The sequence below is a fragment of the Heterodontus francisci genome, chromosome 1 (assembly GCF_036365525.1).
Source record: "Heterodontus francisci isolate sHetFra1 chromosome 1, sHetFra1.hap1, whole genome shotgun sequence".
Taxonomy (NCBI): Eukaryota; Metazoa; Chordata; class Chondrichthyes; order Heterodontiformes; family Heterodontidae; genus Heterodontus; species Heterodontus francisci.
Genome location: NC_090371.1, coordinates 12,225,976 through 12,251,892, shown reverse-complemented (window position 1 = coordinate 12,251,892; position 25,917 = coordinate 12,225,976).

Sequence of the window (25,917 nt, the reverse complement as noted above, 5' to 3'; positions counted from 1 at the left end):
CCACTATCACTACTGCTCTTCCACTCTTCTTCCTCCCCTCATGTGCAGCTGAGCCTCCTGTGGTGCCACAAACCTGCGTCTGACTGCAGTCCTCTGAGGAACCATCACCTTCATAAGTATCCAAAATGGAAAACCGATTAGCGAGCGAGATCGTTTCAGGGAACCCTACACTACCTGCCTGGTTCTCTTAGACTGCCTGGCAGTCACCCACTTCCTATCTGCCCGCACACTTCTAACCTGCAGTGTGACCACCTCCCTAAACGTGCCATCCACATAATCCTCCACCTCGTGGATGCACCACAGTGACTCCAGCCGCCACTTGAGTTCTGAAACCTGGAGCTCAAACTTCTGCAGCCGGTGACTCTTCCTGCAGATGTGCTCATCGAGGACACGTGGTGCATCCATGACTTCCCACATACCGCAGAATGAACATTCCACTCAGCAGAGCTGCCCTGCCATACCTTAACTTTATAGACTATTTATTACATGTTGACTAGCTAAGAGGAAAAAGGAAGCATACATAAGGTCTAGGCGGCTGATGAAAGACGAAGCTTTGAAAGAATATCGGGAATGTAGGACCAATCTGAAACGAGGAATTAAGAGGGCTAAAAGGGGTCATGAAATATCTTTAGCAAACAGGGTTAAGGAAAATCCCAAAGCCTTTTATTCATATATAAGGAGAAAGAGGGTAACTAGAGAAAGGATTGGCCCACTAAAGGACAAAGGAGGAATGTTATGCTTGGACTCAGAGAAAATGGGTGAGATTCTAAACGAGTACTTTGCATCGGTATTCACCGAGGAGAGGGACATGACGGATGTTGAGGTTAGGAACAGATGTTTGATTACTCTAGGTCAAGTCGGCATAAGGAGGGAGGAAGTGTTGGGTATTCTAAAGGGCATTAAGGTGGACAAGTCCCCAGGTCCGGATGGGATCTATCCCAGGTTACTGAGGGAAGCGAGAGAGGAAATAGCTGGGGCCTTAACAGATATCTTTGCAACATCCTTAAACACGGGTGAGGTCCCGGAGGACTGGAGAATTGCTAATGTTGTCCCCTTGTTTAAGAAGGGTAGCAGGGATAATCCAGGTAATTATAGACCGGTGAGCCTGACGTCAGTGGTAGGGAAGCTGCTGGAGAAGATACTGAGGGATAGGATCTATTCCCATTTGGAAGAAAATGGGCTCATCAGTGATAGGCAACATGGTTTTGTGCAGGAAAGGTCATGTCTTACCAACTTAATAGAATTCTTTGAGGAAGTGACAAAGTTGATTGATGAGGGAAGGGCTGTCGATGTCATATACATGGACTTCAGTAAGGCGTTTGATAAGGTTCCCCATGGCAGGCTGATGGAGAAAGTGAAGGCGCTTGGGGTCCAAGGTGTACTAGCTCGATGGATAAAGAACTGGCTGGGCAACAGGAGACAGAGAGTAGCAGTAGAAGGGAGTTTCTCAAAATGGAGACGTGTGACCAGTGGTGTTCCACAGGGATCCGTGCTGGAACCACTGTTGTTTGTGATATACATTAATGATTTGGAGGAAAGTATAGGTGGACTGATTAGCAAATTTGCAGACGACACTAAGATTGGTGGAGTAGCAGATAGTGAAGGGGACTGTCAGAGAATACAGCAGAATATAGATAGATTGGAGAGTTGGGCAGAGAAATGGCAGATGGAGTTCAATCAGGGCAAATGCGAGGTGATGCATTTTGGAAGATCCAATTCAAGAGTGAACTATACAGTAAATGGAAAAGTCCTGGGGAAAATTGATGTCCAGAGAGATTTGGGTGTTCAGGTCCACTGTTCCCTGAAGGTGGCAACGCAGGTAAATAGAGTGGTCAAGAAGGCATACGGCATGCTTTCCTTCATCGGACGGGGCATTGAGTACAAGAGTTGGCAGGTCATGTTACAGTTGTATAGGACTTTGGTTCGGCCACATTTGGAATACTGCGGACAGTTCTGGTCGCCACATTATCAAAAGGATGTGGATGCTTTGGAGAGGGTGCAGAGGAGGTTCACCAGGATGTTGCCTGGTATGGAGGGCGCTAGCTATGAAGAGAGGTTGAGCAGATTAGGATTATTTTCATTAGAAAGACGGAGGTTGAGGGGGGACCTGATTGAGGTGTACAAAATCATGAGAGGTATAGACAGGGTGGATAGCAAGAGGCTTTTTCCCAGAGTGGGGGTTTCAATTACTAGAGGACACGAGTTCAAAGTGAAAGGGGAAAAGTTTAGGGGGGATATGCGTGGAAAGTTCTTTACGCAGAGGGTGGTGGGCACCTGGAACGCATTGCCAGCGGAGGTGGTAGATGCGGGCACGATGGAGTCTTTTAAGATGTATCTCGACAGATACATGAATGGGCAGGAAGAAAAGAGATACAGAACCTTAGAAAATAGGCAACATGTTTAGAGAGAGGATCTGGATCGGCGCAGGCTTGGAGGGCCGAAGGGCCTGTTCCTGTGCTGTAATTATCTTTTGTTCTAGAATAGTTGACCAGGTACTCACCAACAGCTCCTTCCACTGCACCGAAGTGAGAAAAAAATACTGGAGGGTTAAAAAAGTATGTGAAAAGTGGAAAAATAAAGCACCTCCTCCCCCCTTTACCGAACTCGCCACTCACCAAACTGGAATCTCCACACTCAGCTTGAGTCTGCACACCTTCTTGAACCACTACAGTCCTTGTGGTGTAGGTATACCGACAGTGCTGTTAGGAAGGGCGTTCCAGGATTTTGACCAGATTATTGCTTCACTAGAATTCTCTGGAGTTTTGAAGAATAAGAGGTGATCTCATTGAAAAGTGTAAGATTCTTAGAGGGCTTGATAGGGTAGGTGTTAATAGGCTGTTGACCTTGGTGGGACAGTCTAGATCTAGGAGGCATCATCTCAGGATAAGGGGTCAGCCATTTAGGACTGAAAAGAGAAATTCTTTCACTCAAAGGGTTGTAGATCTTTGGAGTTCTGACACTGAAACATAGAAAAATAGAAAACTTACAGCGCAGAAGAAGGTCATTCAGTCCATCATGTGTGTGCCAGTGAAAAAGAGCTAACCAGTCTAATCCAACTCTTGGTCCATATCTCTGTAGGTTATAGCACCTCGAGTGCATATTTTATTTTTTTTTATTTTAGAGATACAGCACTGAAACAGGCCCTTCAGCCCATCGAGTCTGTGCCAACCATCAACCACACATTTATACTAATCCTACATTAATTCCATATTCCTACCACATCCCCACCTGTCCCTATATTTCCCTACCACCTACCTATACTAGGGGCAATTTTATAATGACCAATTTACCTATCAACCTGCAAGTCTTTGGCATGTGGGAGGAAACCGGAGCACCCGGAGGAAACCCACGCAGACACAGGGAGAACTTGCAAACTTGCATATGCAAGTATTTTTTAAACGTGATGAGAGTTTCTGCCTCTATCACTAGTTATTTTAAATCTATGTCCCCTGGTTATTGACCTCTCTGCTAAGGGAAATAGGTCCTTCCTATCTACTCTATCTAGACCCCTCATAATTTTATTCACCTCAATTAAATCTTCCTCAGCCTCCTCTGTTCTAAAGAAAACTCCTATCCAATCTTGCTTCATAACTAAAATTCTCCATTCTTGGCAACATCCTCATAAATCTCCTCTGTACCCTCTCTAATGCGATCATATCTTTCCTGGAATGCTGTGGATGCTCAGTTGTTGAGTAGATTCAAGACTGAGAACGATAGATTTTTGGACTCTAGGGGAATCGAGAGATTATGGGATTGGGCGGGAAAGTGGAACTGAGGTAGAAGAACAGAAATGATCTTATTGACTGATGGAGCAGTCTCGAGGAGCTGTATGGCACACTCCTGCGCCTATTTTTATATTCTTATGTTCTGCTGTTTGTGGTTCTGTCTTCTGTGTAAATTGACTGCTGGCTTGCTTTTCTAACACATTGGATCACAGGGTAATTCATTGTGTGAAGCTCATTGCAATGCCCTGACGATGTGTTAGTGCAAATGTTTCACAGATGCTCGGAAGTGACGATTGCCAATCTGATGAAGTTGCATTGCCCCAGAATGTTGAAACTATTGTCTCGCTGTCAGGCACCGATGGACCTGCTCCGTGTTTCCAGCATCTTCTGTTCTGTTCAGCATCTGCGGTTTCTGCTCCCTGAGTTTTTATTTTCACCAGAATGCATCAAGCCCCAGCCTCCACCCTCATTTGAAACTCCCCTGTTCATATCCCACAGCAAAACTTATTCATCCTTGTTTTCGCTCACTTGCACTGGCGTCCTGCCAAGTAACAACTCAAATTTAAAATTCTCATGCTTGTGTTCAAATCCGTCCGTGGCCTGGCCCCTCCCTATCTCCTGCAGTCCTACAACTCTCTGAGATATCCACACTCCTCCAATGCACATATTCAAGTCTCCCTTTTGTCCCTCACTGGTGGTTCTGCCTTCAGCCACTTAGGCCATAAGCCCTGGACTTGCCTCCCTAAACTTGCCCCTCTCTCTCCTCCTTTAAGACACTCCTTAAAATCCACCTCTAACCAATCTTTTAGTTGCCTATCTCCTGGTCTCAGCACCCAATGTGAAGCACATTGGGGCATTTTTCTTGAACTCCTTATATAAATGCAAGTTGTTGTTGTTAAGATGATATTGTAACATTCATCATTTATTGCTGCTCTCACTAATTGTGCTGTTCTTTTGTCAAAGGTCTCTGTCACGTAAGTCTCTCACTTACTCTCCTGTTCTGCACAGTTCATGTGGGAGATGGTGGTGTAGTGGTAATGTCACTTGCTTAGTAATCTTGATGTTATGTATTCAAATCCCACCAGTGCAGCTGCTGGCACTTAAATTTAATTAATAAAATAAGTCTGGAATTGAAAACTAGTCTCAGTAATGAAACTAACATCGATTGTTGTAAAAATCTATCTGGTTTGCTAATGTCCTTTAGGGAAGGAAATCTGCTGTCCTTACCTGGTCTGGCCTACATGTGACTCCACAGCAATGTGGTTGACTCTTAACCTCTGAAATGGCCTAGCAGTTGTTCACGAGCAATTAGGGATGGGCAACAAATGCTGGCCTTGCCAGTGATGCTCACATCCCATGAAAGAATAAAAATAAGCCCTTGCTTTCAGTCTCTCTCACTCACTTGCTTGTTCCCGGTCTCCTCCCATGTTAGTGGATTAAAAGCTTCATTTTTGGGGTTTCAAGGGCCTTCCCACTGATGATTTGGGCGAAAAAGATGTTTCTGTCAATCCCTCTGGGCCCCAAATATGGCACCCAAAGTGATTTGTTTAACAGAGAAATGCAGGTGAAGGGGCAAGCAAAAAATGCAAGACACCAGCAACTGGAAAAAACGAATATAGCAACAACAAATCAGCAAGAACATGATTCGGTGATGTCAGACCTGGAATGTAAAAGCATGAAGGCTGTAGAACAAAGGGGAGACTGAGGGAGGGGAGACTGAAGGAGGGGAGACTGAAGGAGGGGAGACTGAAGGAGGGGAGACTGAGGGAGGGGAGACTGAGGGAGAGGAGACTGAAGGAGGGGAGACTGAAGGAGGGGAGACTGAGGGAGGGGAGACTGAGGGAGGGGAGACTGAAGTAGGGGAGACTGAGGGAGGGGAGACTGAAGGAGGGGAGACTGAGGGAGGGGAGACTGAGGGAGGGGAGACTGAAGGAGGGGAGACTGAGGGAGGGGAGACTGAAGGAGGGGAGACTGAGGGAGGGAAGCTAGGTAGGGAAGACTAGTGAGAGAAAGATTGAGGGAGGGAAGACTAGTGAGAGAAAGATTGAGGGAGGGAAGACCAGTGAGGGAAAGATTGAGGGAGGGAAGACTGAGGGAGGGAAAGATTGAGGGAAGGAAGACAGGGGGAGGGGAGACTGGGGAGGGGAGACAGGACGAAGGTGAGGCTGAGGGAGGGGAGACTGAAGGAGGGGAGACTGAGGGAGGGGAGACTGAAGGAGGGGAGACTGAAGGAGGGGAGACTGAGGGAGGGGAGACTGAAGGAGGGGAGACTGAGGGAGGGGAGACTGAGGGAGGGGAAACTGAAGGAGGGGAGACTGAGAGAGGGGAGACTGAAGGAGGGGAGACTGAGGGAGGGGAGACTGAGGGAGGGGAGACTGAAGGAGGGGAGACTGAGGGAGGGGAGACTGAAGGAGGGGAGACTGAGGGAGAGGAGACTGAGGGAAGGGAGACTGAAGGAGGGGAGACTGAGGGAGGGGAGTCTGAGGGAGGGGAGTCTGAGGGAGGGGAGACTGAGGGAGGGGAGACTGAGGGAGGGGAGACTGAAGGAGTGGAGACTGAGGGAGGGGAGACTGAAGGAGGGGAGACTGAGGGAGGGGAGACTGAGGGAGGGAAGACAGGTAGGGAAGACTAGTGAGAGAAAGATTGAGGGAGGGAAGACTAGTGAGGGAAAGATTGAGGGATGGAAGACCAGTGAGGGAAAGATTGAGGGAGGGAAGACTGAGGGAGGGAAAGATTGAGGGAGGGAAGACAGGGGGAGGGGAGACTGGGGAGGGGAGACAGGACGAAGGTGAGGCTGAGGGAGGGGAGACTGATGAGGGAAGATTGAGGGAGTGAAGATAGGGGAAGGGGAGGCTTAGGACGGGGAGACTGAGGGAAGGGAGAATGGTGAGGGAAAGATTGAAGGAGGAAAGACAGGGGGAGGGGAGACCAGGGAAGAGGAGACTTAGGAAGGGGAGACTGAGGGAGGGGAGACTGATGAGGGAAGATTGAGGGAGGGAAGATAGGGGAAGGGGAGGCTTAGGAAGGGGAGATTGAGAGAGGGGTGACTGGTAAGGGAAAGATTGAGGGAGGGAAGACTGGAGAGGGAAAACTGAGGGAGGGGTGACTGAGGTAAGGTCGACTGGTGAGGGAAAGATTGAGGGGAGACTGAAGGAGGTGAGACTGAGGGAGGGGAGACTGAGGGAGGGGCAACTGGTGAGGGAAAGATTGAGGGAAGGGATATTGAGGGAGGGGAGACTGAGGAAGGTGAGATGAGGAAGAGAAGATAAACAGAGGGGTGATTGAGGGAGGGAGAATTGATGGAATGAAGATTGAGGAAGCAGAGATTGAGGAGGAAGAGATTGGGGGAGGGAGATCTCAGGGAGACTGGGGAGAGGAGACTGGGAGAGGGACAACTGAGGGAGAAGAAATTGAGGAAGGAGGGGAGTTGCACAGTTTTGAGGTGATGAGAATGATTGAGCTGGTGTCGAGGGACTTGATATGAATATTGAGTTTCTGGAAGAATGAAAGACTGTATATTCGGAGATGTGAGGAACAATGGGAACACTAGCAATAGTAACAGCAAACACTGTGGGCGGCACAGTGGCGCAGTGGTTAGCACCGCAGCCTCACAGCTCCAGGGACCCGGGTTCGATTCCGGGTACTGCCTGTGTGGAGTTTGCAAGTTCTCCCTGTGTCTGCGTGGGTTTTCTCCGGGTGCTCTGGTTTCCTCCCACAAGCCAAAAGACTTGCAGGTTGGTAGGTAAATTGGCCATTACAAATTGTCCCTAGTATAAGGTAGGTGGTAGGGGAATATAGGGACAGGTGGGGATGTTTGGTAGGAATATGGGATTAGTGTAGGATTAGTATAAATGGGTGGTTGATGTTCGGCACAGACTCGGAGGGCCGGAGGGCCTGTTTCAGTGCTGTATCTCTAATCTAATCTTAAAAAAAAGGGGAGAGAGAAATTGCAGGCGGGACATGAGGGAAAGGTTGTCTGTGAGAATGTCGAAACTGGAGGTAACCATTCAGCACATTGCAGTTTGTTAACTTTTTAATTCCAATTCCCTGCCCTCTCTCACTCCACATCTCCTTACATCCTGAGTAAACGTCTCTGGAGTAGTGGGTCCCACATTCTCCCTGTTTGTGTGATGTTTATTCCATGGAATTCCTGTTAATCAGCTCAGTTCTAATTGTGAGATACTGTCCCCTTGTCCTGGATTCCCCCACAAGAGGATAGAGTCATTCAGCAATGACCCCATTAATTCCCTTCATTATTTAAACAACTCCACCGGTAAGTGAGAACTTGTATTTAATAGCTTTCACAACCTCAGGGTGACCGAGAGCACCTCACAGCCAATGAAGTACTTTTGAAATGTAATTACTGCTGTAATGTAGGGAAACATACCAATTTTCACACAGCAAGCATGTAATAATCTGTCAGATCATATGTTTATAGTGATGCTGATTGAGGGATAAATATTGGCTCAGAGATGGGGAAAACTCCCCTACTCTTCTTTAAATAGTGCTCCTGGGATCTCTTACACCCACCTGAGAGTACAGGTGGGACCTTGGTTAAACATTTTATCCAAAAGACGGCACCTCTGACAATGCAGCACTCCCTCAGTACTCACTGGGAGTGTCAGCCTGGATTATGGGAGGAGCTACCAGATGCATTGCAGCAACTTTCAAATTGGGATCTCTAGAAGGATGAGGGCAGCAGGCACATCGAGACACCACTTGTACGTTCCCTTCCAAGTCACACAGCATCCTGACTTGGAACTGCATTGCATTTCCTTTCTAGTCACGACATCAAAAGTCCCTTCCTAACAGCACTGTGGGTGTACCGACCCCACATGGACTGCAGCGGTTCAAGAAGGCAGCTCACCACCACCTTCTCAAGGGCAATAAATGCTGGCTTAGCCAGTGACACCCACATCCCATGAACGAATAAAAAAAGGCCTTGGAGCAGGGCTTCAGAAACAACACGTAGTAAAATGTCCAAAGACACTTCACAGGAGGGTAATCAGACAAAAGTTGACACGGAGCTACGAAAGGAGACATTGGGTTGAATGTTGTCACAAGCATCAGAAACATGACGTTGGGTCATTTACGGGGTTATGAATCAGCGCAAGGCAGCGGCACACCTGTTGGTTGAATTTTATGGGAGGCGGCCAATTCGTAAGTTGCCTCTGTGTTTATCATCCAATTATGGATGGCGGGCAGACTCTGGAGTCGGGAGCTGTAGACAGCTTGGCCTAATGCAAGGTAGGCTGGCAGCCCTCACTTTGTGACCAGTGAGAGTGCTGCTGAGGCCCAAGCAGCAGGACTGGCAGGGAAGCCCTGGAGCTGCCATCAGCATCAGTGGAGTGGCTGAAACCTCATTAGGCCCACGATGGTCGGAGGAATCCGTCTGCAGGCATTCCATAACTCAATGGCAAGACGGCGGGCGGCCTTGCCGTATCCTGCCGGAAACATTTCGATCTCCTTCAGCTGTAACGCAGCCTCAACCTCTCACTGTGCAGCCTCCTCTACTCAGCTGCCATGGGTGTGGACACAGCAAGGGATCCATGCAACGTCGGCACAATTACTGTGCCACTGCACTAATCACTGTTACATGGCTCCTTAATTAACTAGATGGCATTCCTGCCACTGCTGGGTAGGTCACCATCACCGTTGCATGCCTGCCTCTGGAAAAAGTGCAAGAAGGTGGGAGCATGACAGGGAGCCGGTCCAATGCTCTTTTATGCATTTTCCCTCCATCCCCAAAGCCACACTCGTGGGATTGGGGAAATTCAGCTTAGTGGGTGGAACTCTTGTCTCTGAGTCAGAAGGGTGTGGGTTCAAGTCCCATTCTAGGGCTTGTTTTTTTTTATTGATCGTTTCATGGAAAGTGGGTGTCGCTGGCAAAGCCAGCATTTGTTGTCCATCCCTAATTGTCCTTGAACTGAGTAGCTGACGAGGCCATTTCAGAGGGCAGTTAAGAATCAACTACATTGCCATGGGTCTGGAATCACACGTAGGCCAGACCAGCTAAAGGCAGCAGATTTCCTTCCCTAAAGGACATTAGTGAACCAGATGGGTTTTTACAACACTCACTGAGGTTAACTTAGAAGGGTCACTGACCCGAAATGTTAACTCTGCTTCTCTTTCCACAGATGCTGCCAGACCTGCTGAGTGATTCCAGCATTTCTTGTTTTGGTTTCAGATTTCCAGCATCCGCAGTATTTTGCTTTTATTTTAGAGGTTAACTTAGGTTAACTTTCAATTCCAGATTTTTATTAGTTAATTTGAATTTAAATTCCACCAGAACCCGTGCACCCAGGGGATTAGCCTGAGCCTCTGGATTACTAGTTCAGTGGCGTTACCACTATGGCATCACCTCTTTACAAAAAAAATGTCACTCCAGTGCATCACTGAGGGAGTGCTGCGATGTCAAACCAAGGCCCTATCCGCATCTTCGGTAAAAGATCCTACAGCACTATTTCAAAAAGCAAGATTGTTCTCCTCAGTGTCCTGCCTGATATTTATCTCTCGATCAGCATCACTGAAACAGATTACCTGGTCATTGTAGGATCTTGCTGTGTACAATTGGCTGCTATCTTTCCTATAGTCTATCAGTGGCTACACTTCAACAATGCTTCATTAGCTGAAAAGCACTTTGGGAGGTCGGGTGGTCATGAAATGTGATATATAAATGCAAGTCTTTATATTAGATCAGAGGACCAAAAGATCAGTCAAAAATGTAGGTTTCATGGAGTTTCTTAAAGTAACAGGGAGAGGTGGAGAGGCTTAGAGGGAGCGGGGGGGGGGAAATTCTAGAGCCCAAATTGATCATAATAGAATTGAATTCCATATTAACTGTAAAACTGACATACCTCAGTCCCAACCAAGAATCTTAAACTTAAAGAAAGCCAATTACACGGGCACGAGGGGAGAGCTGGTTGACTGGGTAAATAGACTAAAAGTTATGATGGTAAATGAACAATGGGAAACATTTAAAGAAGATCAAATGTTAAACAAAAATACATTCCATTACAAAACAAAACCTCAGCAAGAAAGGGTAGGGTACAGGCCCAACATGTTCCCTCCAGGGTAATAGGTAGGAGCAACAAGCCCAGAGAACCATAGATGACCAGAAACATTCAGGGTACGATGAGAAGGAAAAGAGAGGCTTTTAGCAAATTCAAGGAGGGCAAATCAACGGAAGCATTAGTGGAGTACAGAAAGTGTAGGATGGAGCTTAAGAAAGCAATTAGGAGAGCAAAGAGGGGATATGAGAAAGCTCTGGCTGGGAAAAGTAAGGAAAATCCAAAGATATTCTATAAGTATAAGTAATGGGAAGAGGATAAGCAGGGAAAGAGTAGGACCCATTAGGGACCAAGGGGGAAATCTGTGGGTGGAGCCAGAGGACATTGGTTGGGTGTTGAACGAATACTTCACATCTGTCTTCACCCAAGAGAATGAGGATGTAAATATGGAACTCAGAGAGAGAGAGACTGTGAGGTTCTTGAGCAAATTGTCATAGGGAGTGACAAGGTATTGGAGGTTTTGGCAGGCTTAAAAGTGGACAGATCTCCAGGTCCGGACGATTTGTGTCCCAGGATGCTGTGGGAGACGAGGGTGGAGATTGCAGGGGCTCTGACCCAAATTTTTAATTCCTCTCTGGCCATGGGGGAGGTGCCAAAGGACTGGAGAACAGCTAATGTGATCCCACTATTTAAGAAAGGTTGCAGAGATAAGCCAGGGAACTACAGACCAGTGAGTCTCACGTCAAGGGAAACTATTGGAGAAAATTCTGAAGGAGAGAATCTATCTCCACTTGGAGAGGCTGAATTTGATTAGGAATAGTCAGAGCCAGAGGTCTGGAGCACAGGGAAGGGCTGCCCCTCACTTCATCGATGTCCACCTGGATCCAATGCTGGAGGCTGTGAGGGAGAGGAGGAAGGTCCTCTTCCTGGAGCGTGGCAGGATAAGGAGACTACCTCGTCGTGCAGTAGTGGTACCTCGCTGTTCAGTGTTATCCCCCCTCTGCCCCCTCTTCCTCCTCCTCTCTTACCTTCTGCTTCTCCCCCAATGAGCTGTCTCCTTCCAGGGACTCACCATCCTCAAGGAACACACCTCTCTGGATGGCCATGTAAACCACAATGACTGGAGCTCCAAGAACAAGGAACAGTAGAGCACAGGAACAGGCCATTCGGCCCTCCAAGCCTGCGCCGATCTTGATGCCTGTCTAAACTAAAACCTTCTGCACTTCCGGGGACCGTATCCCTCTATTCCCATCCTATTCATGTATTTGTCAAGATACCTCTTAAACGTCGCTATTGTACCTGCTTCCACCACCTCCCTCAGCAGCAAGTTCCAGGCACTCACCACCCTCTGTGTAAAGAACTTGCCTCACACTTCCCCTCTAAACTTTGCCCCTCTCACCTTAAACCTATGTCCCCTAGTAACTGACTCTTCCACCCTGGGAAAAAGCTTCTGACTATCCACTCTGTCCATGCCGCTCATAACTTTGTAAACCTCTATCATGTCGCCCCTCCACCTCCGTCGTTCCAGTGAAAACAATCCGAGTTTATCCAACCTCTCCTCATAGCTAATGCCCTCCAGACCAGGCAACATCCTGGTAAACCTCCTCTGTACCCTCTCGAAAGCCTCCATGTCCTTCTGGTAGTGTGGCGAGATCAAGTATTCCAGATCCCAGCAACCCTGAGTGAAAGGATCGGGTACTAAGTTATTCTGCACAAAGCCCTGGATGAGAGGTAGCAATAGGCAAGGGATGGTAGGACCCTAGGAAGTACAGAGGGTCAGAGGGACCTTGGTGTACTTGTCCATAGATCACTGAAGGCCGCAGCACAGGTAGATAAATTGGTTAGGAAGGCATATGGGATACTTGCCTTTATTAGCCGAGGCATAGAATATAAGAGCAGAGAGGTTATGATGGAGCTGTATAAAACGCTAGTTAGGCCACAGCTGGAGTACTGTGTACAGTTCTGGTCACCACACTATAGGAAGGATGTGATTGCACTGGAGAGGGTGCAGAGGAGATTCACCAGGATGTTGCCTGGGCTGGAGCATTTCAGCTATGAAGAGAGACTGGATAGGCTGGGGTTGTTTTCCTTAGAGCAGAGAAGGCTGAGGGGGGACCTGATTGAGGTATACAAAATTATCAGGGGCATTGATAGGATAGATAGGAAGAAACATTTTCCCTTAGCGGAGGTGTCAATAACCAGGGGGCATAGATTTAAGGTCAGGGGCAGAAGGCTTAGAGGGGATTTGAGGAAAAAGATTTTCACCCAGAGGGTGGTTGGAATCTGGAACACACTGCCTGAGGAGGTGGTAGAGGCAGGAACCCTCACAACATTTAAGAAGTATTTAGATGAGCACTTGAAACGCCATAGCATACAAGGCTATGGGCCAAGTGCAGGAAAATGGGATTAGATTGGGTGGGTGCTTGATGGTCAGTGCAGACGCGTTGGGCCGAAGGGCCTGTTTCTGTGCTGTATAACTCTATGACTCTAATAGATGCAATTGCCTTTGAACATAATATATTTCGGTCAATAACATAGCTTATAGATCTCTTCCAGGTATCCATTGTACTCCATTTATTCTTGGGATGTGGGAGTCGCTGGCCAGGCTAGCATTTATTGCCCATCCCTAATTGCCCTTGAGAAGGTGGTGGTGAGCTGCCTTCTTGAACCGCTGCAGTCCGTGTGAGATAGGTACACCCACAGTGCTGTTAGGAAGGGTGTTCCAGGATTTTGACCCAGCGACAGTGAAGGAACGGCGATATAGTTCCAAGTCAGGATGGTGTGTGACTTGGAGGGGAAGCTGCAGGTGGTGGTGTTCCCATGCATCCTTGTCTCGGGGACCTTTCATGAATTGATTAGGTAAGATGCCCTCTCTCCTCTGTATTCATCTGATGACTCCTGAGAACTATTGAAAAGAGAAGGGCGTTTTATTCCTTGCCTTCCCATTTGCTTCCATTCACTGCCTTGTTGGCCCTGTAATTGAGCTGCATGTCCAGTAGGTGGTAGTATTAGGCTGCTCCACGACTCCTGAGAATCTCGGGACTATCGGAGCCTGTTTAATTCGATATTCGTTGATCTGCACCTCAATTCCAATTTCCCTGCCTTTCCTCCATACCCCTCGATATCCTTACCTATAAAAATCTATCCATCTTGAATGTTCCAATTGACCCCCAGAATCTACAGCTGTTTGGGGGGAGAGAGTTGGAGATTTCCACTGCCCTTGGTGTGATGAAGTGCTTCCTGACATTGCCCCTGGATGGCCCGGCTCTAATTTTAATATTATGCCCCTTTATTCTGGACTCCCCCCCACCAGAGGAAATAGTTTCTCTCTATCTACCCTATCAACTCCTTTAATCGTTTTAAATACATCAATTAAATCATCCCTTAATCATCTAAACTCAAGGGAATACAAGTCTATGCAGCCTGTATTCATAATTTAACCCTTTTAGTCCTGGCATCATTCTGGTTAGTCTGCGCTGCACCCCCTCCAAGGCCAAAACCTGAGGTGCAGCACCTAGAACTGACTGCAGTGCTGCAGGTGGGGTCTCACCAGAGCTCTGTGTAGCTGTAACAGGACTATTGTATTTCAGTAACCTTGACATGAGGCCAACATTCCATGAGCCTTTTTAATTACTTTTTGTGCCACAACAACAGTGACAGCACTTTAAAGAAGTGCGTTCTCTGTAAAACATTTTGGGATTTCTGAGAGATGTGTCAAGGGGAAAAGCCTTATTTTCGATCTGAGCTTCAATCAAGCACAAATTGAAAAATGCCAAACACTGGCAGCAGAGGGAGCACTCTCCCTATACTATAACTGAACCCAGCAGGTATTGCTAACAACATTTATGTACTCCGTTTTCTCTCCTCTTCTCCTTTTGTCCTTGGAAAGGTGCAGAGGGGAGCCACAAGAATGATTCTCAGTTTTCAAATCCCTCCATGTCCTCACCCCTCCCTATCTCTGTAATCTTCTCCAGCCCTACAACCCTCCGAGATATCGGCGCCCCGCCAGTTCTGGCCTCTTGTGCATCCCCGATTTTAATACATCTTCAGCTGCCTGGGCCCTAAACTCTGGAATTCCTTCCCTAAACCTCTCCGCCTCTCTTTGCTCCTTCAAAATGCTTTTTAAAAATCTACCTCTTTAAGCTTTTGCTCGCCTGACCTGTTATCTCCTTACCAAAGTGCCAAATTTTGTTTTGACAAATCGCTCCTGTGAAGCACCTTAGGGTGTTGTACTACATTAAAGGCACTATATAAATGCAAGTTAACATCTGTTGTTTTCCCACCTCGGTGTAAGTGTGCGTGTTGTTGATGGGAAATTGGACCATGGGCACTGACTCTCCCATATCTCTGTTGCGGGCCCTGCCCTATCTCTCCTTCGTGGCGAAGCAGGAGATGTTGGTAGCACACAGTTTAAAGGCTGCATCCCTCAGGTAGTGTGTTCTTTCTCCATATGATGGATGACAGATCTGTTTGTATTTGATATTCTTCAACCAATGTCACTAAAAACAGATGATCTGGTCATAGTGTTCAAAACGATGAAGGATTTTGATGGAGTAAATAAGGGGAAACTGTTTGCAAGGTCAGTAACCAGAGAACACAGATTGAATGTAATTGGTAAAAGAACCAGAGGGGGAGATGAAGCACAGAATGGATCAATGAGGTAATTTTTTTTTTACACAGTGAGTTGTTATGATGTGGAATGCACTGTCTGAAAGGGCGATGGAAGCAGATTCAAAAGCAACTTTCAAAACAGAATTGGATAAATGCTTGAAAGGAAAATATTTGCAGGGCGCTGGGGAAAGATCGGAGGAAGTGGGATTAATCAGATAGCTCTTTCAAAGGGCAAGATGGGCTGATGACTTCCATCTGTGCTGTATTGTTCCATGATTCAACAATTATTATTACACTGTTGTTTGTGGGATCTTACTGTGTGTAAATTGGCTGTCACATATCCCTACAGTATCCATACTTCAAAAAAGCTCTTCATTGGCTTTAAAGAGCTTTGACCTGCATAAGGTCACGAAAGGCGCGTTAGGATTGCAAGTCAGTATTGTCACTACCATTCTCCGTCTGCAGTTCAACCCCTCCTGTGGGTTTCAGGGTGCCAACTCAGGATGGAGTGGGTGCAGCACAGATTCACCGGAATGATACCAGGGCTAAAAGGGTTAAATTACAAGGACAGGTTGCTTCGACGAGGCTTCTATTCCCATGAGTACAGGGACTTAAGAAGTGATCTTATTGGGGCATTTAAGATGATTCAAGAACTAGATAAGGTGGACAGAGGGAAACTTGTTTTCTCTGGTGGGGGAGTCATGAATGAGGAGGCATAATCTTAAAATTAGAGCCAGGGGTAATGTCAGGAAGCACTTCATCAAACAAAGGGTAGTGGAAATCTGGAACTCTCTTCCACAAAAAACTCTTGAGGCTGGTGGGTTAATTAAAAATTTCAAAACTGAAGATTGATAGATTTTTTTTGTTAGGTAAGGATATTAAAGGTTAAGGAACCAAGGCGAGTAGATGGAGTTAAGATACAGATCAGCCATGATCTAACTGGATGGTGCAATAGCTCGAGGGACTGAATGCTTGGATTGAAAATTGATTAACGGACAGAAAAGAGTGTAGGAATAAATGGGTCATTTTTTGTGTTGTCTGGGGCTAACCCATGGAGTGCCACAAGGATCAGTGCTTGGGCCTCAACTATTTACAATCTATATCAATGACTTAGATGAAGGAGGTTGAGTGTAACATATCCAAGTTTGCTGATGATGCTGAGACAGATGGAAAAGTAAGCATTGAGGAGGACACAAAGAGGATGCAATGGGATACAGACAGGTTAAGTGAGTGAGAAAGAAGGTGAGAAACGGAGCATAATGTGGAGAAATGTGAAATTATCCACTTTGCTAGGAAGAATGAAAAGTAGAATATTTTTAAAAGGTGAGTGGGAAATATTGGAAAGTAGAGGGACCTGGATGTCCTTGTACATGAATCACTGAAAGTTAACATGCTGATGCAGCAAGCAATTAGGAAGGCAAATAGTACATTTCCCTTTATTTCAGGGGAGTTTGAGTAAAAGAGCAAAGAAGTCTTGTTGCAATTATATTGGGCTTTGGTGAGACCACACCTGGAGTAGTGTGTAGAGTTTTGGTCTCCTTACCGAAGAAATCTATTTTAGGTGGGATGCAATGAGGTTGACTAGATTGGTTCCTGGTACAGGGTTTGTCTATGAGGAAAGATTGAGTAGAACAGGCCTACACTCTCTGGAGTTTAGAAGACCAAGAGGTGATCTTATTGAAACAAATAAAATTCTTGGAGGGATTGACAGGGAAGCGGCTGAGAGGATGTTTCCCTTGGCTGGAGAGTCTAGAAAACAGGGGCATCGTCTGAGGATAAGGGGTCCACCATTTCAGACTGAGATGAGGACAGATTTCTTTACTCAAAGAGTTGTGACTCTTAGGAATACTTTACCCCAGAGAGGTTGTGGGTGGCCAGTCATTGAGTATATTCAAGACTGAGCATTAGTGTAGAGAGGGTGATGACAGAATATTGAACAGCCCTAGCCAAAAGCGCAAACATGCAAAAACCAGTGGGCAGGCACATGGTAAAAAAATGCGTTGTCTTTCACCAAACCATTAGCGTACTCTCTTTGCCTTTGCCCCAGGACCTCCTTGTCAGTTAATCTCTCTGATCCTCTGTCCCATCAACACCTCCCTTTTGTTCTCTTTTCCCCCACCCCTGCTGTATTTGCTTAAAACCTATTACATTTTTAACCTTTACCAATTCTGATGAAAGGTGATTGACCTGAAACATGATGTTTCTCTCTCCACAGATGCTGCCTGACCTGCTGAGGATTTCCAGCACTTTCTGTTTTTATTCAAGAATTTTCTTTACTGAACAGCAATGCATGCTTACAACAGCAGTTACCACCATGTCGTATCAATAAGTTCCTTTTTTCTTCCTTGTTACTTCTTCAAAAAATTCGATTAAGTTGGTCAAACAAGATCGTCCCTTAACAAATCCATGCTGACTAACCTGGATTAATCTGTGCTTTTCTAAGTGACAGTTTATTCTGTCTCTCACAATAAATTCCAATAATTTGTCCACTACTGAGGTTAGACTTTGTTACGACCAGGTGAGAAAGGTGTCTAGGGGTCTTTTACTGTCTTCACCTGGTCTTTTTATAACAGGGTTTAACTTTAAACATATTGTGTTTTGAGCTCCCCCTTTGTGAATTCTTGTTCACAGCTTTCCAATTATAAGGCAAAGAAATGAGCACATCAGGTTTTCTTTAGGTTTAAAGAAGAAAAGTGAAATTTATTAAACCTTAAGCTTAAACTCTAACACAGTTAACACCTACGGATATATTACGTGCCCACGCTAGCATGCACACATGATACACACATGCAAATAGGGACAGAAAAGAGCAGAAGAAAAATAAAATGGAGAGGTTTGAGGCAATCTCTAAAAGGGGGTTTCTTGTTACTGTTTCTGTGTTTCTAGCTCGCCTTAGAGACCTTGATTGTAGACAGCTCTTACTTTTTTTGGGGCCCAGTATTCTTCTTAAACCTTGTTCACTGTAGGAGACTTTTCTTTCTTGGGCTTCATATGTCTTCAATAGTTTCCGAAGCTGGTGAGAGTGAGAGGAGAGCAGACAGGAGAGAGTGTTCTCAGTCCTGGAGAAAACAACCTTCTGAGTTCAAAATCCCTGTTGGAAGTTCAAATTCAAAAAACTCTAACAGTCATGTGACTAAACTGGCCTGACCACGTCTGTTTGTGTATTCGGCCATCTTAATAGTTAACCTGGAATGCTTCAACATCTGGTAATCAAAAGTCCATTGTGGATTAAATTGGAGGAGAAAATGGAGCCATAGCATCATAGAGTTATACAGCACAGAAACAGGCCCTTCTGCCCATCGTGTCTGTGCCGGCCATCAAGTACCTATCTATTCTAATCCCATTTTCCAGCACTTGGCCCGTAGCCTTGCATGCTATGGCATTTCAAGTGCTCATCTAAATACTTCATAAACGTTGTGAGGGTTTCTGCCTCTATCACCCCTTCAGGCAGTGTGTTCCACATTCCAACCACCCTCTAGGGGAAAAAAGTTTTCCTCAAATCCCCTCTAAACCTCCTGCACCTTACCTTAAATCTATGCCCCCTGGTTATTGACACCTCCGCTAAGGGAAAAAGTTTCTTCCTATCTACCCTATCTATGCCCCTCATAATTTTGTATACCTCAATCAGGTCCCCCCTCAGCCTTCTCTGCTCCAAGGAAAACAACCCTAGCCTATCCAGTCTCTCTTCATAGCTGAAATGTTCCAGCCCAGATAACATCCTGGTGAATCCCGTCTGCACCCTCTCCAGTGCAATCACATCCATCCTATAGTGTGGTGCCCAGAACTGTACGCAATACTCCAGCTGTGGCCTAACTAGCATTTTATACAGCTCCATCATAACCTCTCTGCTCTTATATTCTATGCCTCGGCTAATAAAGGCAAGTATCCCATATGCCTTTCTAACCACCTTATCTACCTGTGCTCCTGCGTTCAATGATCTATGGACAAGTACACCAAGGTCCTTCTGACCCTCTGCACTTCCTAGGGTCCTACCATCCATTGTATATTTCCTTGCCATGTTATTCCTCCCAAAACACATCACATCACAATTCTCAGGATTAAATTCCATTTGCCACTGCTCTGCTCATCTTACCAGCCCATCGATATCTCCCTGCAATCTAAGGCTTTCCTCCTCACGCTTTACGACACCACAAATCTTCATGTCACCTGTGAACTTACTGCTCATACCTCCTATGTTCACATCTAAATCATTAATGTACACTACAAATAGCTAGGGTCCCAGCACGATCCCTGCGGTACACCACTGGTCACAGGCTTCCAATCGCAAAAACAACCCTCGACCATCACCCTCTGCCTCCTGCCACTAAGCCAATTTTGGATCCAATTTGCAAAATTGCCCTGGATCCCATGGGCTCTTACTTTCTTAACCAATCTCCCATGTGGGACCTTATCAAAAGCCTTACTGAATTCCATGTAGACTACATCAACTGCTTTACCCTCATCTACACATCTAGTCACCTCCTCAAAAAATTCAATCAAGTTAGTTAGACACGATCTCCCCCTGACAAAGCCATGCTGACTATCCCTGATTAATCCCCGCCTCTCCAAGTGGGGATGTAGACTTTCCTACAAGTAGCTGCTCCCAGTCCACTTTGGCCAGATTCTGTTTTATCATCTTAAAATCAGCCTTCCTCCAATTCAGTACCTTTATTTCCAGTCCATCTTTGTCCTTTTCCATAACTACCTTAAATCTTACAGCGTTATGGTCACTATCCCCGAACTGTTCCCCCACTGACACTTCTACCACTTGTCCAGCATCATTCCCTGGGATTAGGTCCAGTACTGCCCCTTCTCTTGTAGGACTTTCTCTGTGCTGGCTCAATAAGCTCTCCTGTATGCATTTTAAGAATTTTGCTCACTTTAAGCCTATTGCACTTAGATTACCCAGTTAATATTGGGGAAGTTGAAATCCCCTCCTTAGCTCCTTTGTCCTTTGAAGTACTGTCTGTTGATATGCTAATGTCTCTCTCCAGCCAAAGTCTCCAATTGTTTTTTAAAGCAAGATCTTTCTTCACCATCAGCAGTTTAAAATCAGTGTTTATGTTGCAAAATTAATTTTCCTCATTCTTGGCAGAGGGCGGCTTGCCTGACAAACAATAATTGACCTGCAATTGTTCAGTCGTTCCCTCGCTCCCTTTTTAAACAGAGGTGCAACGTTAGCAGTCCTCCAACCCTCCGGCACCACACCTGTATCCAGTAAGGACTGGAAAATGATGGTCAGACCTTCCGCTATTTCCTCTCCCGCTTCTTTTAACAGCCTGGAATACATTTCAATCGGCCTTGGTAATTTTTCAACTTTCAAAGATGCTAATCCTATTAATACTTCCTTTCTCCCTATGTTTATTACATCCAATACTTCACACCCCTCTTCCTTCACTACAGTATCTGCATCGTTCCCCACAAAGTAATCATTAAGAACCATGCTAACATCTTCCGCCCTTACACATAATTTACCTATTTGGGCTTTTATGGGCCCTACTCTCTCCTTAGTTATCCTCTTACTCTTAATGTATTGATAAAACTTTTTAGGTTCACCTTCATTTTGCTTGCCAATATTCTTTCATGCTGTCTCTTTGCTTTCCTAATTTCCTTTTTGATTTCAACCCTCCACTTTCTATACTCCTCTCGGCTTTCTGTAGTATTGAGTTCTCGATGTCGGACATAAGCTTTCCTTTTCTGCCTTATCTTATCCTGTAAGCTCCTTGACATCCATGGGGCTCTAGATTTGGCCGTCTCACCCTTTTTCTTTGTGGGAACATGTTTACTCTGAACTCCTTGAATCTCCCCTTTGAATGTCTCCCACTGCTGTGACACTGATTTACCTTCAAGTAGCTGGTTCCAGTCTGCTTTCGCTAAATCACTCCTCAGTTCAGTAAAATTGGCCTTGCTCCAATTGAGAACTCTAACTCCTGTTCGATCTCTGTCCTTTTCCATAATTATGTCAAAACTGACTGAATTATGATCACTACCACCAAAATGTTCTCCCACTGCCACTCCTTCCACCTGCCCACCTTCATTTCCTAAAACTAAGTCTAAAACTGCACCCTCTCTTGTTGGACTTGCTACATACTGAGCAAAAATGTTCTCCTGAATGCACCTCAAGAATTCTGCTCCCTCAATTCCTTTCACACTAAAACTATCCCAGTTAATAATGGGGTAGTTAAAATCCCCTACTATTACTGCCCTATTGTTCTTGCACTTCTCAGAGATTTGCCTACATATCTGTTCTTCTATCTCCATCTGACTGTTTGGGGGTCTATAGTACACTCCCAGCAGTGTGCCCTTTTTTGTTCCTAAGCTCAATCTATATGACCTCATTTGATGAACCTTCCAACATATCATCCCTTCTCACAGCTGTAATAGTTTCCTTGACAAAAAGTTGCCACTCCCCCTCCTTTCTTATCCCCCCCATTGTATCTGAAAACCCTGTAACCAGGAAGGTTGAACTGCCATTCCTGTCTCTCCTTAAGCCATGTTTCTGTAATAGCTATGATATCATACTGCCACGTGTCTATCTGTGCCCTCAGCTCATCTGCTTTATTTGTTATACTCTTTGCACTGAAATAGATACCCTTGAGCACTGCCAAACCTTTTTTCATTTTCTAGCCGTTGTTTCCTGTCTTCCAGACTCATCCATTAATTTTCTGCCTTCCATTTTCATTTCTCAAGAAAAATTAAGATCTTCCCATCTCACTCAGACAAGTGCGAAGTGATGCATTTTGGGAAGTTAAACCAGGGCAAGACATATACAGTGAATGGCAGGGCCCTGGGGAGTGTTGTTGAGCAGAGAGAACTTGGGGTGCAAGTACATAGTTCCCTGAAAGTGGCAACACAGGTAGACTGGGTGGTGAAGAAGGCGTATGGCATGCTTGCCTTCATCGGCCGAGTACAAGAGTTGTGACGTCATGTTACAGTTGTACATAACGTTGGTTAGGCTGCATTTGGAGTACTGTGTGCAGTTCTGGTCGCCGCACTACAGGAAAGATGTGATTAAGCTAGAGAGGGTGCAGAAAAGATTCACAAGGATGTTGCCTGGTTTGGAGAGCTTGAGTTATAAAGAGAGATTGGATAGGCTGGGTCTGTTTTCCCTGGAGTGAAGGAGGCTGAGAGGGGAGATGATCGAGGTATATAAAATGATGAGCGGCATAGATAGGGTAGATAGCCAGAGTCTGTTTCCCATGGTAGGAGTGACTAAAACTAGAGGGCATAGATTTAAGGTGAGAGGGCGGAGGTTTAAAGGGGATCAAAGGGGTAAACTTTTCACACAAAGAATAGTGGGTATCTGTAATGAGCTGCCAGAGGAGGTGGTGGAGGCAGGAACAGTAGCAACATTTATGAGGCATCTGGACAGGCACTTGAATGAGCAAGGCATAGAGGGATATGGAATTAATGCAGGCAGGTGGGATTAGTATAGATAGGCATTATGGTCGGCATGGACGTGGTGGGCCGAAGGGCCTGTTTCAATGCTGTACGACTCTATGACTCCTAGCTTATCGTTCAACGTCACTACTGTGTGGATTATCACCAACAGAATTACTAATGGGAAGGATATTAAAAACACAGCTTCCAGTATTGTCTCAACAATTAATGTCTGGATTGAAGACTCAAGACTACAAGAAAGGTTGAGAAAGAGAAAACTCCTACAGAAGGAAACAAACCCGGAATTACAAAGGGAGATTTCAAGTGAGAGGCTTATCCAAATTAAACAATGGTCAAAATGTCTGGATACATGACCTAGTCATCCATAAACATGAGGACTATCAGCGATCGTATGTTATATGAATGAATGAAGAGAACATACGAAGGAATCGGAGGAATATCATTCCTATTCCGCAAAAGCAACAGCCAACAATCATTCTGCAAGATCCAGATGAAGAGGAACAAACCCAAACCAAATGAAATACTACACCCCTTAGAAACAAAAAACCAAGTCGGTAACCCAGACTTGCTACGAAAGATTACTGATCATCCCAGACAGATTACAACCAGATAGGGGAGAGTTGTCAAAACACTGATGAGACTGAATCTGTAAAGCCAGAGACTTGGGGAGAGACTGAGTGTTAGAGAAGTCATAAATGTATATCTGGAAAAATGTTGGATAAAAACTTGGGGGAAGACGTAGTATAAGGATGTAAAGGGTTAATATCAACGACAGTGAGAGAGAAACCTCCCACTGTACAAGCGGATGATGTAACAGTCACATGAGATAGGCTTGAGAAGAAGGTATAGCAGCATGAAGGATGCTAGTTTAGGTGGCTTGTGGAGAGTGTATATAGTAAAAAATAGTGTTGTTAATTAACCTTTGGCAGAGTTTAAACCTTTCTCTAGAATGCCCTACAATGCTACTAATACAAAAATAACTAAACCCAACAAATCCTACATCAAGTCCTACTCCAGAGACTTGAATCCAAAGTCTAGGTTGACACTGCCAGTACAGTTCTGAGAAAGTACTGGTCTGTTGCGGGGGTGGGGGGGGGAGGGGTGATGTCTTTTTAATGAGACATTAAACTGAAGCCTGTCTGGCCGCTCAGGTAGATGTTAAAGATCCCATTTTTAACCCTCAACTAACATGACTGTTCGTGGGATCTTGCTATGTGCAAATTGGCTGCCACGTTTCCTACATCACAACAGTGACTACACTTCAAAAAGTACTTCATTGGCTGTGAAGCGCTTTGGGACAGCCTGAGGTCATGAAAGGTGCTATAGAAATGCAAGTCTTTGTTTCTTGAAATATACAACATTTAACTGAGGGTCAGGTGGATGATAAAGGTCCATGACAGGATTGAAAAGGGGCCAGGGCACTTTGCCCAGTCAATAGTCCTCCCTCAACCAGCACCCCCACAAAAAAAAATAGATTCACGTCATTTCTGTGTGCGTGGGATCTTTCCATTCTTGTTGGTTACCTAATCACAGAAAGTAGTTGAGGCAAATAGCACATGAGGGGGAAAGGAACAGAAGGATACGCTGATAGGGTTTAGATAAAGAGGGGTAGGAGGCTCATGTGGAGCATAACCACTGGCATGGACTATAGAGCCATTGAGTAATTTATAACATAGAAGGAGGCCATTCGGCCCATTGAGTCCATGACAGCTCTCCGCGGAGCAATCCAGTTAGTCCCACTCCAGTTGGGCCGAATGGCCTGCATCTGTGCTGCAGTCTTGATTTAATAAGTAAAACTAATGTGTGTGACCACATTTCAGAATATGTCATTTGCAGCTCTCCCAGCAGATTGCTGGGGTTAGCATTAAAGTATTTACGCCCAACTCACAGGCTCATGGCATCAGAGGTTTTACCCTGGGAGTCTAAGAGAAGCAATGAGGTTGGATACCATTGGAAATGTTCCCTTTTATCCAACCCCGTCTTCTCCCCAAAGCACCCCTCCCATCCTCAGATTGAACTCTGTAGATTGAGATCTTGGTGTCATTGTCAAAGGCAAACATCTCAGTGAATTAATAGCGAGGATTTGAAGGCTGTTTGCTTGAGGTTGGGATGGCAATAAAACCTTAATAGCATTTTCTGACCCTTTGCATATTTATTTGGAGACCTGTTTCGGTCTGGTACAGTAGCTGAATAAGAAGCAACTGATTTCGCACGACCCTGTCTGGGAGTGTGAGCAGCTCGTGAAGTGGCCGAGCATTACTAAGGGAGGATTTGTTTCTGCTGGCTGGGGCTTGTTTGTTCCAAAGCTTTATTCATCAAAGCAGTCGGACAAGAAAACATTGGGAATCTTAGCCTTCTGATTGGGGCTGCGGGTGAGCAGTGTTAACATGGTGCTCTGATTGATCTGTAAAGTAATTATAAGTGAGACTGACACTCATGAAAGCAGGGGAGACAGTCATAGAGATTGTGATAAAAGGCCATGGATTATGTCATTAGGAGTGTGACACACTGCACTGTGACAGAAGAATGGTAGCTTATGTAGGAAAGGGGCCTCGATGTGTCAGTCTCATCCCATCGGTGGGGGAGGGGAGGGGGATTAACAGGATTTCTTCATGGAAATATGTTTTTCAAACTTTTCTGTGCTTCCTGTAACTTTCCATGATGTGAAATGGTATCAAATGCACAGAAACAGGCCATTCGGCCCAGCAGGTGTTTACGCTCCACAGGAGCCTCCTCCCACCCCTCTTCATCTCACCCTATCAACATGTTATATTAATTTCTCCCTCATGCGCTTATACAGCTTCCCCTTAAATTTATCTGTACTGTTCACCTCAGCCACTCCCTGTGGTAGCAAGGTGCATTCCAATCATTCTAACTCCGACAAAGAATGGGAGGAGCAGGAAGAGGCCATTCAGCCCCTCAAGCCTGTTCCACCATTCAATCAGACCATGGCTGATCTGCATCTCAATGTCATTGACCCGCCTTTGCTCCATATTCCTTGGTGAACTTATCCAACAAAGATCCATCAATCTCAGTTTTAAAACCTCCAGTTGACCCCCCGACCTTAACTTGGGGAGAAGGTTCCAGATTTCCACTCCCCTTTGTGTGATGAAGTGCTTCCTGACATCACCCCTGAAAGGCCTGACTCTAACTTTAAGGTTCAGCCCGCT